The 5,435-nt window shown below is 38.8% G+C and overlaps 1 protein-coding gene across 1 annotated transcript in view; it reads left to right on the top strand.

Moving 5' to 3' along the window:
* Nucleotides 1-5,042: 5,042 nt before the first annotated feature.
* The window catches only part of ERGIC2 (ERGIC and golgi 2), a 33,072-nt gene continuing 32,679 nt past the window's right edge, over nt 5,043-5,435 (top strand). Inside the window, exon 1 of the mRNA XM_005884977.2 lies at nt 5,043-5,140. The gene's annotated coding sequence lies outside the window, so the exon portion shown is untranslated. The remainder of the gene's footprint in view (nt 5,141-5,435) is intronic.

Genomic DNA, 5,435 nt, shown 5'->3' with positions numbered 1-5,435 from the left:
TATGAGGTTAACCCAAAAACTTAGAACAGGAATTTGAACCATTAGATGTTCAATTTTCTGTCCCTTCATGACTTACTAACATTCTGTCCTTTTAAAATGTTTATTTAAACCAAAGCTACCATAAAAGTGTTAACCTGGCCCTATGACCTAGTAGTCAGGCAGCCTTGGGCAGGTGATGTAATTGTTCTGAACCATGGCTTTATCATTCATAGAAAGGGAACAACAGTAAACCACAACATGGGCAACAAACCAGGAGCACTGCATTTGGTGTTCTGTGTATGTAGTGTATACACACAGAGACACACATATAAATGCACAATATTTATGTGTACCCAAATTTTGTAAGAAAAAAGGGGAATGTTTAAATGTATAATGTATAAATATAGTTTGTAGCATGCCTTTATTAAATATTAAATTAAATATAAATACTTATCTATAGATATAAAAGCCTAAGTGACCAGATGACTGGCTGACCCTTCAACTGTCTGACCGGTAGCTATGACGTGCACTGACCAACAGGGGACAGATGCTCAATGCAGGAGCTGCTGAGCTGTGGTGACTTGGTAGCTGTGGTTCTCGGGTGACAAGCCCGATTCTAGGGTGCATCACTGGAGAACCACCCACTCGTAATCTGAGACCCCTCGAGGAATATGGGAGAGCTGGTTTCGGCCCGATCCCCACAGGCCAGGCTGAGGGACCCCACCGGTGCACTAATCCGTGCACCAGGCCTTTAGTTAGCTATAAGATGCATAAAAGGTTTAAATTGCTACAAATGTGGTTTTCCACACTCCTGTTATATAGTTGAAAAAAGAAGATAATTATATTTTCCTCCACTATCATCTCAAAGTCAATAAGGTGATGTCCTAGAAGTACATGGACAAAAAGGCAGACAGATTTTTAAAAACTTTTGTGGATTAGAAACCAGGAGCCCCACATTCCAGTGTAGGGCATGTGTTTCTAGTGTCCTGGGAGGATGTGGAACTACCTGGAACAAAGTAGTAACATGTCAACTGGGATGATGCCTTCTAGGTAATTAATAGATATCATGTGGGAGACTTATTAAATTACAGGGTTAAAAAGGGTATTGTAGGTCAGAGTAGATATTTCTAGAATCATCACTGAAAAGCAAACAATGTTAACATCAATCCTATGGACCAAATGATATTGGCCTCTTTCTCATCTTTTTGATTAGGAGAGTTTGTTTCTCCAATCTCTTTGCCAGGAAAAGACAATAAAATAAATGTACTTTCCAAATGTATGACTGCTGGATGGGGACTAACTGAACCACATCATGAGTATATTCACCACCTCTTCCAACTTTAGGATCCAAACAAATATATGTGTAGTCTGAGTATATTGTCTATTCATTTTCAATTTTTCTGTATTTTTAATAAAAATGGTAGTAGAAAAAAAGCCTTTTCATAATGGATCTAAGGTGACTGATTAGGTTTTAGGCCATCATATTTATTGATGTTAGTTCCCTGATAGTAGTTCATTGATACTTGTAAAAACTTGTGGTGGAGAATTTCTAGTGATTTTATTACTTAATAAATATTTGTGTGTCTAATTTATATATAATTACTCCCTAATTGCACTGTGAACACACGCACTCACACACAAAATTGTTTTCATAACGGTATACTACTACAGTGAAACTCCATACTTAGGAAAATATTAGCCTATTTCCAAAGATGTGAGACATTTTTCTGAAATGATAGTCTGATAAAATGGTAAATGGGTATAAAGATTATGTGACAATAACTAGCCCATGTAAAGATTAAACCCATAACTGGTCTCATTTCCACTGTATTCTGCAACTGAATTAACAAGTTACAAGTAAATATCCAATAAACTAAAGACAAAGTCACAATGCAATTTAAGTTGTCAGCTTCCAGATAGTCAGCACTTAAACATATTGTCTGTTAAACAAAATTCAGGTCAAAGAATGAGAGAACCCTGAAAGCAATGGAAGAAAGTATGGATTTAACTTGAAAATATGATTTTTGTATTGTTTGTTTTGTCAACAACTGATTTGGGTGTAAACTTTGTCTTTTTCCTTTTATAAAATGATATTTGTTTTCCTTTCTTCTTAGGACTGTACTAAGGGCAAAAGATCCACATAAAATTTGTTGTTGTTATTTCTGTTGTAAAAGCCACTGTGGAGTAATAATATCAGTTTGCTTCTGTGTGTGTGTGTGTGTGTGTGTGTGTGTGTGTGTGTGTTTAAACAAATTATCTAACAGTATCATTACATTGCTGAAAGGAAAGAATAAGGGTCCTTAACGTTTGAAATATATATATATATATATTAGGGCTATTTTTATTTATCACTTAAAAGCATTTATCTAGGTTGTTATATATGTTTTTATTCCTTTTCTACTAGAAGATGAATTTTCTAAAACTGTGCAGCTGACAGAGGTACCATTGATCAGTAGTACATTTTATCGAAGCTACTGGGGACTGGACATTAAAAACACCAATATCTGTGGTGGGGCTGCAGGATCATCCTCATGCGTGGTAATTCAAGGATTGCATTGATGAGTATAGGAGTTTTCTTCAGTGTATCTCATGAGTGGGTGTTTGCTGACAATAAAGAGGTATAAAGTTATGGTAATTTTAAAATGAAAAGTGAAAAGAATAAGTACATTGCTAAATTGATGTGCTATGATTATTAATTTAATACTTGAAGTTAATTCAATTCTCAGAAGGAATTATTCATTTGCTTAGTTGAACTATGTGAAATTGGTAATATCCAACTGTTTTGGACCTTAAAAAATGATAATTTCTTATGGTTTGATTTCATAGCTGAATTAGGTAGCTCAAAGTGCCTACTTCAAGTAGCACTAAAGATATAAAGAGGTTTTCGTGTAATTCAAAACTATTATTTAGCCATTGTATTTAGTAGATGCTTGAAGTTTTCTGCACGGCACACTTTATTGTCAGTATTGAATTAATTTATACTCACTGTATCTTTTAGCCTCTCCTTGAAAATATGGATTTTGATATGATTCAGATATCTGTAACATCTGCCAACTACCTGAGTGGCTTTGGTTCTCTATGCTGTTGTGAGTAGAAATAAGAGATGCAAGAGTGACTTATGCCTTGTCTGATCATTCTGTGCATTCGAGGTTAGCCTCAACTATAGACCATGCAGCCAGGGCAACTTCTCTCTTTGCTGGTTGCAGGGAGAGTCTGGAGGACCACTGCAATGCGCCCAGGATGGGCAGTGCAAGCTCATCGGTACTGTGAGCTGGGGAAGTAGTAGCTGCCATCCCACTGCACCAAAGGTCTTCACCAGCATTTCTGCCTCCAGGGACTGGATCACATCTGTCACTGGAGGAGAAGCATGATCGCTGGAGACAGCAGCGAGGTGGAACTGTGTTATAACAGTATACTTGGAAAATAAGTCTCTTGTCAGTACTAAAAAACTCACCGTCACTTCTCCCCACCCTTGTATTGAGGAACTTGGATTTGGTGTGTTTCATACATTCAGTAATAAACATCAGTCACAGAAAGTTAATGTTGCTTCATGCCTCCGGAGAATTTAGTATCTGCAATGTCATTAAGTTCACATCTAGTGGATCATGTATATACCATAGTTGAATACTATAATATACACTTTTACTATTTTTTCTAGTTTGGTAAACATTGGAATGTTATTAAGCCCATAAAACTATTAATTTTATTCATATAGATTCTATTGTTCATATATTATAGAACAATACCCTGCACACAGTCACATAGGAAAGGTCCCTGCAAGTTTCACAATTTCAATGAGCAATGGACATTTAAGAAATTATTTATCAGGCTTATCACTTGATTTTTAAATTTTTAGTTAAAATTTTAGGACATTTCAATTATTTACAAAACATATAATTTACCTGTACCTCTTCCTCTAAGTTGTAGCCAAGAACTAGGGAGCAAGTAACTAAGTCTATGGTGTTAACCAGTACACTATGCTGCTTCTTAAAAAATTTGAGGGAAGTAGAAATAAAGCAACTTAAGGTTGATTTAACATTTTTGGACTAATCCTAACAGGAAAGTCTAGAAATGAAATGGCATCAGTGGAAACTATTTGTCCTTATATTCTAGGATAGTTTCAATTTAGTAAAATTTAGTATTTCAATAAATGTTAATTCACCAAATAAAAGGGCAGTCTAGTGTTGTGGTCATTATGTCCCTGCCTCTCCTAACTATCTGACTTTGGGTAAATCACTTAATGGCCACTTGACTCAATTTCCTTATTTATGAAACAGGTAAATAACGGTATAACCTTACACCGTTAAATGAGTTAAGTCAAGTAAAGCAACCAAGGCAGAACTCACTGGGAAAACAATGCTTAAGTATTAGTTGTCATATGCCTTTGTAAGACTTTTCTGGTCAATCAGAAAATTAAAACCTCAATGTTTGATTGGAAAATATAACAGATGTGCTTACTCTCAAATAGTTCCCATTTAACCTTTCTTTCCAAAGTCCCTTCTATTACCTCTTTTACTGTGAAGTGTTAGGAAAAGATGAAGTACTTTCTCAAGAAATATTTGACTGCAAAGTACGTATTGGCAACAAAAGGGTGAGAAAGATGTGCTTTCTTAAGGAGCATACTATCCGGAAGACAAAAACATTGAGCAAATAATTAAAAGCGTTACCTAAGTCTGGACAAGGAAGCTTAACTATTCTCAATGGGGGGAAATGAGGAGGCAGAATCAGGGAGCGTGGTGCAGAGATTGAGGAGTAATATGCATTAATTAGGATTGCAAATGATAAATCCTGCGCCCAAGCCTTTCATCAGAAATACAGTAGCAGGAGTTGCGAGAGATTCTTTCTGTGGCCTCCAAGGGTCAGTCAGAACGTAAACCTGCACCCTTCCTGGAGAAGCGGATTCCTCTGGCCACGTGCTTACACCTAAAATAAGTGGCAACCTCCGTTCGGTTTGGTCACGCCCCTCTCATTCTGACCACGCCTCTCGATTCTCAACACACTTCGTCAGCAAAGAACTTCTCGCGAGAACTCCACATTGTCTCCCTTCGCTGTTTCCAGCGGTGGGAGTCGCCTTGGCTCTCGCGATATTTCCTGGCAAACGGGAACCCGAGCGACCCGGGCTTCTGTGAAACATGGCGGTCGGCTGGGACCGACATACAAGGTAAAACGCCGAAACCCTGCCTGGTGCTGTTCTCGCGGTTGTTCCCGAGCGGTTCCGGGCGTGAATGTAGTTGAGGGGGCTGAGCGGCGGCCATGGAGTTGGCTTCCTGCCTTCCTCGCTCTCCTCTGGAGAGCGGGCCGGACCCGGGAGCCGCTGCACTTCCCCCGGGGGCGTTACTGGCAGGACCCTGGGCAGCGCTAGCCCGGGCGCTGCCCTCTCCCCGGCTCGGTTTCCCTGAGCTGCCTTGCAACGGGAAGGAGTTTGGGTGCTGCCCCGATCGCGGCTGACGCGCACC

Source organism: Myotis brandtii, unplaced genomic scaffold (assembly GCF_000412655.1).
Source record: "Myotis brandtii unplaced genomic scaffold, ASM41265v1 scaffold886, whole genome shotgun sequence".
Taxonomy (NCBI): domain Eukaryota; kingdom Metazoa; phylum Chordata; class Mammalia; order Chiroptera; family Vespertilionidae; genus Myotis; species Myotis brandtii.
This window is presented reverse-complemented; position numbering and strand designations above follow the sequence as displayed.